Source organism: Struthio camelus, chromosome 15 (genome assembly GCF_040807025.1).
Source record: "Struthio camelus isolate bStrCam1 chromosome 15, bStrCam1.hap1, whole genome shotgun sequence".
Classification (NCBI taxonomy): Eukaryota; Metazoa; Chordata; class Aves; order Struthioniformes; family Struthionidae; genus Struthio; species Struthio camelus.
In genome coordinates this window covers 12,206,852-12,222,021 of record NC_090956.1, presented here as the reverse complement: position 1 = coordinate 12,222,021, position 15,170 = coordinate 12,206,852, and the positions used below count along the sequence as shown (strand labels likewise).

General features: G+C 38.6%; 1 protein-coding gene and 1 long non-coding RNA gene across 5 annotated transcripts in view; one reads left to right on the top strand and one right to left on the bottom strand.

The window, feature by feature from the left end:
* SHISA9 (shisa family member 9) overlaps window positions 1–15,170 on the bottom strand; it is a 216,872-nt gene that overhangs the window by 67,620 nt on the left and 134,082 nt on the right. The gene's annotated exons all lie outside the window — the stretch shown is intronic.
* LOC138061042 (uncharacterized) overlaps window positions 1–15,170 on the top strand; it is a 79,591-nt gene that overhangs the window by 26,451 nt on the left and 37,970 nt on the right. Inside the window, exon 3 of the long non-coding RNA XR_011134642.1 lies at window positions 6,138–6,261. This is a non-coding gene — a long non-coding RNA (uncharacterized lncRNA). The remainder of the gene's footprint in view (window positions 1–6,137; window positions 6,262–15,170) is intronic.

Below are 15,170 nucleotides of genomic sequence, written 5' to 3'. Positions count from 1 at the left end.
AAGTATCTTATGCAAACATCTGAAGCCCTGTGCATAAAACTTTAGCCCCTGGCTTGCCTTTGATAGGTCTCAAATGAATTGTTCTGATTTCAGAACAAAGTCCAATTAGAGCAGCCTGTTGACTATCAACTAAATATATAAGTATTATGGTCTCTATGTAAATAAAATATTGAAATTTAATTACAACTATTTAAAATTATAGCAGATTCAGTTGTGAAATCATGTTTTCTTGTATAATAGTATCAGCGAGGGGAAAAATAAGCAGAAATAAATGTCTGTGGACAATTCAATTCTAATTGCTGCTGGCATTAATAACATCTATTATTCATGGTTTTTCTCTTAAATACCATAAATCACTGCTAGTTTTTTCTTTCTCCAAAAAGGATGAAATGAGGATGTAAATACAGTCTTTTCCCCTTGTCCTAAGTCTTCAGAAACAGACCATTTCATAAGCTTCCTAATGAATGCCATTGTTTATCCCTTGGTTGTTCTTAGGATGAACTCCTTTGCGCTCTGAGCCTGAACATATTAAAGTCCATGGCATCAGGCCTGAGACCCAAGAACGTGATGCTTTCGAAAGAGTGGATTTTCAAAGAAGTCTAATGGGGACAGGCATCCAGCTCTCGTGGAATTTGTGATTTAGATCCGTAGCTAAAGCTGGTCAGAAATGCTTTGCCTAGAGAATGCTGGTTTGTGAAGATCAAAGTGTTACCCAGGGGCAATTTGATTTGAACCAAAGACTAATGAAAAATTGACAGGTTTTGAAAGTTGAATCTTTGTCAGCTTATCTGCCTAGCACCTCAGCTGCCTGCCCAGCAAGCCAGCCAGGAACTGAAAGCTCAGAAGCCAGCCCCGACGCTTCCGCTCAACCAGGGCCCATGTGGTGCACTGCTGGGGAGATGATCCCCAGCTTCTGGCTGCTCTCCAGCTCTCGGGGCTGGGGGCAGAAGCTGGGAGCGCGGAGCGCTGGCTTTCGAGCCTGCAGCTCCCCGGCAGGCGGCTGGCAGGCCCTGCTTCTGAGCCCCATCCAGCGAGGGAGCCTGCTGCGGCGGAGAGGCAGCCAGAGCTAATCCCCTTTGTTACTTTGGTACTCTTGGCTGTAACTGTTGTGGGGGATTGAGGGTTTTTGGGGTGTGGTATTTTTTTCTGTTTTGGAGAGTTTTTTGGTAGTAAACAACAAAGGGATGCGTATTCAGTCATTACTGAGCAGTAATATGTATCCAGAATTTCTTCATCCTGGAGTTCTATGTCCAAAACCACCCCAAAATGAAGAACATAAAGGTATTTTCCTGATACAGAAACAAACAAACAAACAAAAAACATAAGCAAAGTTTCAGTCTTCTGAAAATCTGGTTGCACTAGAAAAGATTCCTTCAGCAACCAAAGTTTTAATAGTGAATAATTCAGCATTCTGCTGACCTTTACAAGTTTAGCCTTTATGTAGGAATGAACTGTTTGAAAAATGTCTCTAATTTAGTTGTCACAAACAGGCATCAGACTTGTGACTGATCTGTTTCATGAGTAGAGGAGCTGGCTTCATTTTGTTTTTTTTGCCAGCATCAAGCTTGATCTTATGCCCCATCTCCCATAGTTCTCAGCTGCCTAGTAACTTCCATTCCTTCACAAAAAAGGCTATTTGAAAAAATGCGTGCACATGTTTAAGAAAATGAGAATAATAAAAAAGTAATCTTGGCAATTATTGTTGCTTACACATTCAAAAACAGATTCTCTGTTTCAAAACCCCTGCTGTGCCAAGCTGGTTAGTGAAGGAAGAGGGATACAGACTTATTGTTTATATGCCACATACTATATATGTTATATATACATATATACATGAGTGAGAAGAATGTCTTTGAGCTATATGCTTGCAAGGAGCGAAGTGTAGACTGTTTGCCTTACAGACAAGGGTATGAGACATAATAAGGAAACACTTATTACCTATAGGGCTCAGCAACAACAGCAAACAGACTCCAGCTATGGCTGGTCATTATGTAATGCCAATTGCTCGCCATTTTGGAGTTCTTTCCACTCAAATCTAGCTCCTAGTAGTTCAGCATATTTTATATTGTAACGGACAAAGGCAACCTGATGAGCGACAGGCAATGTCTGATACCTTAAGCCCTCAGAGCAGCCTGGCCTCCCCCCAGCAGAGAACGGAAAAGACAACTATAGAAGATAAATATTTCAAAACAGATTGTACTACTTGAAAATGTGTGAGAGAGTATTTCAGGACCCCTCTGTTAGAAAAAAAAAAAGAAATAGAATAATCAGCAAGTACAAATAATTTGGAAAATATTGTAAATTAGAAACTGACATTTTACATCTATTTTTCTTGTTTTGCTACTTCTTATCAATCCTCTTCCAAACAATGGAATAAATAAGTAGCAGAGAGAATACTCTGCCCGTATGAAAACTCTTTTTATATTTCATTAGAAACAAAGACATAATTGGATCATTAAACTTCATTACTTTTCTGGAAGCTAATGTAGCACTCCTTTTTTATGGACACACTGATTGATAACAGAGAATGTTTACAGCTAAGCTTACAGATTGCAAAGAAAGTTGTTATGAAATATGTTATTAAGACTATAGATAAGTAATTAGAAGGCGGAGAATAGCATCACTGAAAAGTAAGAATACTTTCACTTTGTAGGTAGTTCTGTCAAAGGCCATCTCTTTTCTCCTGTTACTTAAGATAAAAATGTACCAAAGATTAGACCCCATGAGTAGGATTCACTCTTGTTTAAAGGAGTGAACACATGGCCCATATGGCAACTGAGTTTTATTTATGCGCTATGTTAAAGTTCTCAGTGTATTTTGACTGATATCCCCTAAACCAGGGTGGCTTTTCTTCCACAAGACTGCAAGACTGATTTTCAAATGTATCATGGGCTCACATGCTAGTAGTTAGATTTATGACTGGATCTGAGCTCAGTCCTTACAGGGCAGAGCAAGCCTGTGGGAGAGCCCGGGAGGGATGGGATGTGCCAGCAGAGATGCGTGTTGCAACTCTCCAGGGCCAGAGGACACATGAAGGCATTGAGCAGGTTCTCCCTAGCCCACATGCATGAATCCAGAGGGACTGAGATCCTTGCTTCCTGCTGCAAGTGCAGGAGCAGCAGAACTGCGTATCCCAGGCTATAACAGCAAGGAAGACCTTGCAGCAGAACCTATGCGAAAGTGTGATTCAATCTGCTAGAGTAAAACTTTTCAGTGATGCTGAGATTGGGTATCTGAGTGGGAAATGAGCCAGCTGTTTTTTTTTTCTCAACTGGCGTACACAAGAACATGAGTGTGAGAGTTATTTTGATGGGTTCAGAATAACAGTAACAAGTACTATGCCTGTTGCAGAGCTGAATCTACTTTTTGCCCAGTTTCCTTCCTCTACCTCTTTTTAAAAGGAACAATAAGAGAAGAATGGCAGAAAAGAAAAGAAAGTCATGCAGTGTGCTTCTGGATAGTAAGGCATTACTGCAAAGGAACCACAGTGAGGCCTCAGAGGAGGTCCTTTTTGGGTGCAATCCACATAAACGGAGTCTCCACTTCCTACACAATTGGCTAGCTCCAGTGGCTGTTGTGGGGGAGGAAGGAAACAGTGCTTCTTCCCATCTCTACCCAGCTGGGGGCATTAGGAACACCAGCAAAGAGCAAAAACTCCCTATGTTTGTCTGAGAACATTTGTTGCCCTTAAAAATGGCTGTTTGGAGAAAGGAGAGAATTGCTTTCTTTTTTTCCCACACACTATTTATTTGAAGTAACATATAAGATCTGACCAAAAATTCCATTTTCCTTCAATGTTTTTTCATTTAGTCTCTTTCTGCCTTTAGCTGAATGTTTTTTTGCACCTAGAATTGCAAACATTCAGTTATTTATGAAATGACCTTTCTAAGAAGAATGTAAAAGGGTTTATGACCATAAACCAAAGTCTCTCTGATTAACGCCCCAGAGAAATATATTTATTTAATGGTTTCTTAATGCTAAAGTGTCCTAGCATTATAATGAAATATGTTAACTTCCCTGCTACTTCGACTTTACTGATGAAAAGAAAGGAAATATAATCTGTCACCTGTAGTAATCATCTCACCTAAAATGGCATTATTTTCTATGTCTACATACTGTGCTGGTAGTCCGCTTATTCACTAATTCTAATAAGGTTTATAACAAACTAATCTTGAACAAGTTTATTATCATCCTGCTTTTATTCCAGGGATTCCTCTTCATATCCTGGATTCCCCCAAGGTTTGAAAGTGATGGTAAATTTAAGTATTAGTGCACAAAAGAGATTGTGCTACTTTTTTAAGCATGCCTTTGATTTACAGGCAGTTGTAGATTTAAATAGCTGCTTCCATTCAAACCAAATGAGGGAACAATTCTGTCTCTTTTTCAAATGTCCCTTTTTAATACAAGTTGGATTAGTGTAGCCTGCCATCCAAGGCCTCTACTAAATTCAAATGTAGGAATTTGATTGCGTTGTTAGTAACTGTGCACAGAAAGCAAGAAGATGAATTACCCTAGGAAAAACAACTGAAGCTGGCAACTGCCGAGCAGCAGAGGAGTGGCCAGGGCAGCAGAGAAGAGTCTCCCAAATGTTTTAATACAGAGAACAGGAGAAAAAGATCAGTAGCTGCTCAGTCATGTTGCTAGTGTTTTCAGGGACATTGGCTAATAGAGAACCAAATGTTAGGGAAATACGTTTCAAGGAGAGGCCAACAGAAAGGAAATCAGAGGCATGCACCCACTGAGAGAATTTTGTGTAAGTAATTTTTAATTTTGAAGGAAATAGGAAGGGAATAAGACCAGGTAAGGCAGAAACTCAAGAAGAATCAAATGAAGGACTATGCAAATAATTTTTTTTAAGGTCATAAGAATAAGATGAAAAAACAAATGAAAAGACTAGTTCCCTGACACTGTTTTTTCATCTGAACAGCTGTCGTAGGTGTGGGAAGATTGCTTGTAAAAATGAAATGAAAAGTACTCTGTTCTCCAGCCATCATGCGCAAACTGAATAAACACTGGAGAATCTACTTTGAGGATCGATTTTGGCAATAACTTTCTATCTTTGACTTAGGAATTCCCTGAGCCCTTACTTGTCAGCTAATTTCTAGAGGCACTTCCTTCCATGGCCCTTCATGGCTGGTTTCCACTGTCACAAAAAACATGAATGGTGAATTCTGAAGGCAGAATATCACAAAATGCAGACGTAGAAGCAGCCAGCCAGAGGGAAAGGCCTATTCCGTATATTACATATATTGCATATTACCATAATGACACTATCGAGCATCCTTGTGCAGCTGAGACCATTCTATTGCAGTGCAATAGCTGAAAAACACTCATTGTGTGTCTAACAGAACAGTCATAGTTTCATTTGAAAGATTTAATGAGCCTCATGATCTTACTGAAGAACAGGAGGGATTTTTGTTGTCAGGATGATTTATTAGTAATTGTATCCATTAACATTTTTAAAATGTTCAATAATTCCTTCAATACACCTTGTAAATTAATCTTAATAAATATGCAGTAGGAATCAGCTTTTCCCAGTAATTGACATTTATTAGCATGCAATACCTGTGATTTACGAAGATAACTTTTTGGAGAAGTTTAACTCTTTATTAGCCCTAGGGAAGATGCTAACCCTACAAACAAGGTTATTTGTTTATAAGATGCGTAGATGTGAGAAAACATGCATGTTCTTGATTTTGCCAATGTTTACAGGGTAAGTTAAGAGTGTGAGAATAGTTAGCGAATGGAAAACAGAAAAGGATAAATGTATTTTCACTTTACTGCATTTATCACCTCCATATTCACAAGTACAGCTCTACACATTTTTTTTTCCTTTCATGTATTCTAAACATGTATCATTGTTTATTTTTGCTGTATAGTCAGACTTGAACTAATGCATATTAGAGGAGACAAGATTCCCAGTGGAATTTCTCTTTGAGAGTCACAGTGTCCTAGACCAATTTTTAGTAGGGTCTGAAACTGACATTTGATGATGGTAGTACCAAAGTTTCAGAGGAAGCTCTGATTTTAGAGAGAGATTCCTTCATGTGTATTGGCCTCATCCCAAAAGTATTTTCAAATCTGCTGATACTTGATCTTTGCTTCACTTCCCAAAATCTCTTTTGATTGTCCTGCAGAACCGATCCAGGATAACCTCCAAAGAAAACTGGGAGCTGGTCTCAAGGAGAGAGTCTGTATTCAAAGTATGAATTGCTTGGGATAATACAGAAACTGAAGAAATTATTCTTGCCACGTACAAAGGTACTTAATAATGCTTATTTTCAATAGTTTCACTCTATGCACTCTTATTTAACTTGTTTAAACCGTTGACTGTAAAGCCTTTGTTCCTAGTGACGTTTTAGTTCTTACTAACAGTAGACTCATCATATATTTACCTCACTGATATTATTTATTAGACCTCTCATTTGGCCTGTGATTGCTGCCTTTTTTGGACGTGCTGCTTTAACGACAATGACATATTAAAAGAGAAGACTCTTTGAATGAAGTTATAGCAGCCAGATTCAGCCTTCAGATGTTACTGTCTTTTTCTGATATTATCAAGCCAGAATGTTTCCATCTATTTTATTTATAAAACTATATTTACTATACAAACCTAGTTAACTAATAAGCATAGTAATAGTTAGTCCGATAGCTTTATAATACAACTTTATTTTTGTTTAATTCTATTTCTAATTCCTTTACTTATCTTTAATGAGATTGTACATCTCCCACATCAGTACTCCTATATTCTGAAACTACGTTGCGGTGATTTTACTTTTAGTATTTCTTTCTCTTTCTCTCTCTCTCTTTCCCTTTCCCTTTCTTTTAATTATTTTCCTATTCCCTTCCTTTCCCTTCCCTTCCCTTTCATTTCTTTATTTACTATATTTCTGCCCATACTTTTTCAGCTGTGCACAACCATCCAATTTCTGAACTGTCTGGTCTATTTAAAAATACATAAACGGCAGCCCATCTGCTTTTGCATCTTCTCAGCCTCAAGTCAGTGAGATTCTTTTCTTGTTACAATTACACAGGAGTCTAAAAAAGTTTTCAGCCTCACACCATTATAATCATTTCATGCCCAGATCAGTTGTTACTTTGATATAGCTCCATCTGATTTAGGTTTTCTCCCAGAAAGCATGAGGTACTGATTCCTTTCACCAGCTCATGTCAAGGTTCAGGGAGATTGCCTCACTCTTAGAGAACACAATACTTTCAGACAGTATGAGGTACATTTTCAAAGTGCTACTTAGGAATTATACATCTCATTAGCAAATAATTGAGATTCACAGGCACAGCTCTCTTGCTGCTTTGAAAATGTACCCCCATAAAACCTTGCTAAAGTTAGAAGAGGGCAAACCATGTTAGGGCCCATCTTAATTTTCAGTGAAAGCATATGTATGGGACTGAAAGTCTTGAATCAGCTTTAATTATGGGTAAATACTCTCCGACCCCTTTGTAACTTCCACTTCCCCCAGCCGGCTGGCCATAGAGAGGGCATGGATTCCTTCCCAAACAGCAAGGAGTGCAGCTTTAGGGAAAAGCACAGTTCTTCCTCCCTAAACTCAGCTGTACCTGAAGCCATGTAAAGAGACTTTTTCCATTAGTATTATACTGCCTGTCCTCGCTGGAGAAAATTAATGAAAATGTGGGCTTGGGGGCGAGAGGGAACTTGCTAATGCGTAAATGCAACAAAAGAATCTAGAAATAATACAAGGAAAGAAGTATCCTTAAATACAAAAAAGAGCTCATTGATTCACTGGAGGTGCTCTTCCTCCAGTGCACCAAAACAATGGAGTTGTTTTATGTCTGAACTCCTGCTGTCATTGGGGGTCTTCTAAAGCTATCAGACCAAATACTTTCATCTCCAAATTCCAGTTACAGTTCTGTTTACTTCTACAGTTATTTCATATTAACACCAGGATGTTAGAGAGCAAAATTTGGTTTACTGCAGTTCTAACTAATGAAATGATGTGAAATTTCCATTTTCTAGCTGAGACTCCTAAGCACCAAGCCATACACTCTCCCTGCAGAACATGCCTCTGGTTCGTGCTGACTGGGGTTCACCTCATGGGCTGTGGCCCAAGGAGGTTTAAGTTCTGTTTCCATATTCACTCTGGATCATATTTCTCATGTCCGTGTAGCTAGCTATCAATTCCTATGTAACAGCTGGAAAACATTCTTTCTGAATTCTCATGTCTGTTATGTCACCAGATAGAAATCACTTATACTTATGCTTTAAGCAAATATGCTTTAAGAGTGTTATCTTGAACAGAGATGATTTTCTGAGCTGGTGTTGTTGTAAAGGAAAAAGAAGCATCCTTAATTCTTGATACTGTATACAGAACTATTACAGAACAACCAAAAAGATATGCTAAACAATATTTTTTTGTTTATTTTGGTGGGCTGAATGACAATATGGAGGAGGTGTTTTCTGAGTCTTTCCTTTGGGAAAGGATCTTAGGCTTGTATCACTGTACTTGCTAGTGTATATCACTTATTCCTAGCCAAGCTAATCTTAGTTATGAAGCTTGATGTGTCAGTGTGTGACCAACTGCCTCCCAAAAATTAACATATATTGTGAAAAACCTACATTCTTCCTAGAATTTGACTTTATTGATAATTTATGTAATGACAACAAAACAAAGTCTCAGAATAGTCCATCTAAGGAGTATCGGGAAAATTTACTCAGAAGCTCTATGCAGAATGCTCTAACTTACTTCTGACCCAGAAGATAAGAGAGCCCTGTATCTATATGCAGCATCATATGTCCTGGTGGAAAAAGTGGAGTTCTTAGGGACACAACCCTATTTTATGCTACTGCTTGTAGCTTTGAAATACTGCTATCCAGCACAATAACATGTACTAAAAAGGCATTTTTATATTTATTTTTAAAGATGTATATTTAAATCCTTCATCTATATTCTTCTTCAGAAGAAAGATTATTTATGTGTACCTTTTCCCTGATGGGCTTACATAGCCCTTACGCTCCTTGGCTAAGGGCTGACGAGTACAGGTATGCAGAGCGCTGCAAGCTGAGAAAAATATCATAACAATAAAACTACAGCTTTATGAAAGGTTTTGGTGAACTGAAATTAACTTCATATCAGCATATAAACTGACCCACAGCAGAAGAGCATTTCATGGGGCCTGCCATGTATCTAAGTGACTAGGACAGTCATCACAAAGTACATATAAATACAAAACAATTGTGTGGCAAAGATGCATTTTAAAAACACTGGTATTTGTCCTATACATGTTCTTTTAGGTCAGCGTTTGATAATGTTTTGTAACAGTAAGTCTTGAAACTTATTAGAATCTCTTAAAGTGAGTAGCTGAACAGAGGCATGCAACAACCCTGTCTGGCTAACTAAGCATCTCTCCCGATTACTATCGCTGTCTATGTTTTCCTTATCCTTCTGTCTGACACATTGTTCTTTAGAGATGGGATGGACTATGAGAGGACAGAATTTGCAAAACAAATTCTGAAAAGGAAAATATCTTCTCAGCTTCAAACTTAGTTCTGCTTTTCTAGCAAAGTATTTATTAAGACTCGGCACAAAATACTACCTTTTTAAAAAATAAAAACCTGTGCTCTGACAGAAAAAAGGAGTCAAGAAATGTGGGTTTTTATGTGTGTGTTTATTCACAGACTGTAGAGGGGTAGGTTGATGATTTCTAAAGGAACATGCTTAAACCAAACCAGATTGTAAGAAAATTCAACAATTTGATTCTGTTTTGGAACAGGTAGATTATAAACTTGCAAGGGTGTCTCACCTTTCTATTCTTTCATTGAATTCTCTTACATTTGTTTTCTTTGTAACAGAAAACAAGACATCCCTATTTAATTTCTCTTTACCGCATGTCAAAATGAAGGTTCTGTGTTAAAAATACATGGATTACAGCAGTTGTCCTTTGTGTGTTAGTCCCTGTGCATATTCCTTAGGCAGGTACACATGCACACCTTCAGAAAACCTTTTCTTCTAAACCCCCTAACTGTTTTTGAAATGAAGCTGAATTTGTTGAGTTTTGCTGCTGCTTTATGTCCTTGGATGGAAGGATGTGAAAATACTTGTGCTTAAAAGCAAGAAGTGCCTCAGATGGCTGACCGTAGCTACTAGCAAGTATTTTCTACTCCTATAGGAAAGGAGAAAAGCATATATGTTAAGTATACATATTTGCTCTGCAAAATGAGTAGCCTTCCTAGTCACTTACTGATGACTTCTGTAAAGACACAACTCCAGGGAAGGATGAAGCTGTGATGATGACAGCCCACAAGGCACAAAGTGCTACTTTAACAAGCGCTAATGAGTTAATGAGTGGGTCATTGCCCCAGTCTTCCCAGCAGTGAATTTTCCACTGGAGCTATTCACCCAGCTTGGCAGCTAGCGAAGTTGAAAGTTGTAATCTCCAGAAGTGCATCTTCTTTACTTCATCTACTCCACAGTAAGGTCAGATATCTGCTCTTCTGAAAAAGCAAAGCCATTCAGTTGTTAAACCTCTGCTAAGTAATTTATAGCTGCTTAGTAAAGGGAGCACTTGACGGGATCAGGAAGCTATGAACTATCCCCAGCTATTCTCCAACTGAGTAGAAGTTACTGTAGCTGTACATGCAGGAAGGAGAGGGGAGATCTGCTGCTCTTTTTAAATTTGTTATTGAGAAATATATGCTGTATATTAGAAAGATGCATATTAGTAACAAAGTACTCAGTATTGTAGCTTGGCTATTAGGTCTGTGGGGTCACAAGAATGGAGTTAGGAACAGAGTTTAGTGGATTTCTCAATGTTTTAAGAAAGATAACCTTGTCTCACAGGCAGGGAGCAATATTATCAATTTTCCTGAGATGAATACAAAGAAAACTAGGACCACTGAAAAAGTAGGTACTTAGGCAGTGCCAATAGTTTAAGGTTGATTCACTGTTTGAGATAGCAATGACTCTGTGGGAGAGGGATTTATCTGCAGTATGTTTGCACTTATGATCTCTCCTTCAGCTTCAGCACTGCTCTGTCACCACTGCATCTGAGAGTGCCCTGGAAACCCTCCAGTTCTGTACGGTTCTGGCTGCCTTTCTTTGTATCAGTTTATTAAGGAAAAGTATAAAAATGTCACACATATTACTTTTTTAAGGATATTTCTTATATTTTGTTGTCATTATTAGCATACATTTTGATACCAAATTCATAACTGGGTAGAATCCCAGGCTTCACACAAGCAAAACGCTGATATCAGCTCTTGATCGCAAATGAGTAACTATCTAAAACAGATGCATAATGCCATTGCTCTGAGACACTTGGGTGACATGCAATCACATGAAAGGTATTGCTACCTTCCACTCCACAGATTGGAAGTTCTTCTTATGGGCCCATTTTTAATTAGGATATGTCACAAATCAGACCCAAAGCTTGTGCCAAAATGCTAATCCCAAGTGCAAAGTTCAATGCAGTTGATAAATTGTGCAGATCCTTGTCCCAGTGATTTACTGTAATCTCCTCATGTAAAAGAAAGTGCATAGCAATGATGATCTATCCATAGATGAGAAGTATAAGGAGCCTATCACTGTTATATCCATAATTAGAGGCAAACGTACAGAAATTTGTCATGTGTCTCTTGCATTCACTCTCTGTGTTAACGTTAGCCTTTTTCTAGCTAAATAGAATCAACGCTTTCTTCTCCAATAGGGCCTGATTCTGCGCTATCTAGTACACGTTAATTACCCCTTTAACCATGTGCTTTGCTAAAGGGTTTTTAGAAAAAGGAGTTCCTTTGAATTGTCTTATGCATAAAATATGCTTCAAGCGAGACATCAGTGTTTTCTTTTTTCTGATTTTTAAAGAAAAGAACTGAACAGCAAGGTGCCACAACAACATGTTATAGAAGGTATTCTAAGAACTATTTATACAAAATAACCACCAATCAGAGCAATACAAAAAAAGCCTCAGTGTTTTAGCATGTTATGGTTCCACTACTGCTGAAGAGCAAAAGATTCTGATATAATGCTTGCTTCATTTATAAGTTCTTTTCCTCAGAAAAAAACATACCTGAATTTATAACTAGCAGGGAAGGCAAAACCGTCACATATCTTCATGCTTTTAAGAATTAATTTTTCTTTTTCAAAAGAAAAGAATTATCTCACTAGATATTTTTAATCTGGTGCTCACAGTCATAGAGCACCAAGTAGTTTCACTGGCTGCAAAGGCCTAGAGACTTAAAGCATGCCAGAGCTTAAGGGCTTGATGCAGAAAGCAAACATTTTATCCAGAAAATTCTTGCTTATTAGAGCACTTCCTGTGCACATCAGTTTAACAAAGTGTTTCTTATAGCAAATATGTACCAAATAATATAACCGTAACGCTATGCCTTTCTGTGCCTTTCCAGCCCAAGCAAAGCAAAGGAACAAACTCTTTTCTCACAATTAGAAAGGACCAAAAGTTACCTCCCTCATCAGTCTGTCTTGTTGCATCCCAAAGGTGATAGATCGATAGCAAAGCAGCTTGCCTGGTGTTCCCCCAGAAAAGGGCAAATACAAAACATCTACCAGGGAGCTCCCCAGGGAACTGGTTATGAGGCAGTGCGGGAAGGCACTGAGCCCCTAAGCCTTCCTCTGATCTTTCTTTTCCACTAGTACTGCCCATTCCTGGGAAATGAAATCACTGAACTTCTGAAGAGAAAGGGCGGTTTAGGCCTTGCCACCCTCACAGCCTTACCTGTTTAATAAATACTAAGTCCTCAGTGACATTCTGTCATAACCCAGCAATGCTCATGGTAATACGTAAATGTGAAACAGAGTCATCGGGGACAAGGAGGGAAAAATGGATGAGCTCATTTCTTCACAAAGCTACCTAGTACTTTACAGATGGTAACAGTATCTTCAGATCCATACGAATATTGCTTCCGAAAGGGCTAGTCTGTTCTTCTTGTCTGTGACAGCATGGTTGAGGTTGGAAGGGACCTTCATGTAGTCTAACTCCCTGCTCAAGCAGGGTCACCTAGAGCAGGTTGTCCAGGACCCTGATTTGTGCTGAATGAAAAAGCTTGCTAGGCAGCGTGAGCAGACCAGCTGCTGAATGTGAATGCCAGTTCTACTTAATGAAAATACACTTTCTTTGATGAGCTGTGGTGTACCACACCTGATATGTTTGGTTCCCCTAAAATGGGCAAAGGGAGCTCTGGCTAAGTGACCAGACAGCTTAGAAAGACACACAATAAACTTCCTTAACCTTTTCATATCTGGGTATGAGACTCTGGGTACATGTTTGTCCCTTTAATGTTTTTTTCCTAAAAAGCAGCTCAGATCTTTCACCTCAGAAAGGGGGGGGAAAAAAAAACTAATTCAATGAAACCTATATTTACTATATTCAGAAATATTAATCAGAATGAGGAAAAAAAAAAGCTATAAAAAATGAAATGAAAAAAATCCCCCCCTCACCCCCTGTCACTAGCCTAGCGGATAATTATACAATTAGAAATGTTGGAAATGTAGTTACCAGAATTAGATTAGGAAAAATTCACTTAACAGAATACTGGTCTCCCTGGTGACAAGGGCTGGTGGCATTTGGGCCTGCAGTGAAGTGCCCTGTACCTGCCTCCTCTTCCCCTGCAGATTACGGGCTGCCAGGGAAGAACCCAGAGGTCAGTTCAGAGGTTGCATCAACAGACGCATCAAACTGCGTTATTCCAGAGCATCAGTTGTATTTGCTAGTATGGATATCTTGTGAGAAAGAGTGCATATCTTGTGAGAAAGAGTGCACTGGTACTCTACAAATCTGAGTCAAGTATTTTCTATATTTAGTTGGTTAATTATAGCAGCCAAATCAACTGGGAAATCTTCAGCTCCACTGTGGAGAGCAGCGCTATTAAGAAGCCATACAGCTGTGGCATATGAAGTGGTGATATGCTCACCCACTGGACCTTTTTATCATTGCTCAGCTGCCCAAACGGACAATAAAAGAGAACCCAGCAACATTTTATATGTTTTTATATGGTCTTATTACTGAAACTGTACCGTACATGACAAAGCTTCCATGGACAAAAGGTGTTTACCCAAAGGATGCTGGGTAACCTGGCCAGGGACTGTATGAGCATTACCTATTCATGTGCCTCAGTCATGGAAACACCGCGCAAGACTGAGATGGGTTCTTGCCAAGGGCTCAGGATATTAATGATTTCCTTGATGACAGAGCCAGTCAGAGTATTTGTGCAATGTGTGTGTTTGCCAAATAAGAGCAAAAGGGATGTGTCAAGGTGCAGTATCAGAGAGAATCCATCTGCTTTACAAATTTCATAACATTGATACAGAATGTGCAAAAAACTACTCCCTAAATATTATTAGTTCCTAAGCATAGTTATCATAAGGTATGGTAGAAAACTTAAAATCAATATGAAATATCAATCCCCTGTATTTTTATAGGAGCCAGAAATGAATGCAAACTTAGTCTTGATGGCCATTTGAAGATGACATTTACCTAGTGGGCTATACCTACTTAAATCTGAAACTCCTGCACTGAAAAGGACTCTATATTAATTTCCAAGTGAATGTGGTTTGCATTCCTGCTATTATCAAAAATAGATAATTCATGTGCTCCCTCAGAGGTCAATTCATCTTAGCAACCAGAAGCTTCAGAGCTTATGATATTTCTAATACTTGTCTTCAGTATCATTCAGAAAAGTTTGTTCAGCTTGTTTACATAGAATTTCTGAAATAAAATGTTACAGTTTCACATCAATTTCTGAGAAAGCAGCTCCCTTCCTATATCTGTTCTTGGAGCCAAACTGGACTTTCGAGGAGCTTGGTGGAAAATAAATCTGTTCAGAGCATATAAGAGTTGAATTGATTGATACATGGCAATTTTCTCAGGCATCTCTTTACCTATAGTTATATCTAGGTTCTTTGCACTTGTTCTTGCTTTTTCATCCTGAAATGTAAAAGCTGTATGTTAAGATTAGCATGCTGTCGCAGCTGATGCACAAGGAGTGTGTTTACTTGTTTCCCCTGGTTGATTTCTCAAATGCTTTGATTTTGGCATAGTTGGAGGTTCTCACCTGTTCATCTTTTCATGTTTATTATAATTCATCTCAGTAGAAAAAACAGACAAGGCAAAACTCTGCTCACACTGTCAGTATCTTGTCTTACAACTTTCATTGCCACCAAAGCCAATTTCAGATGCTCTCA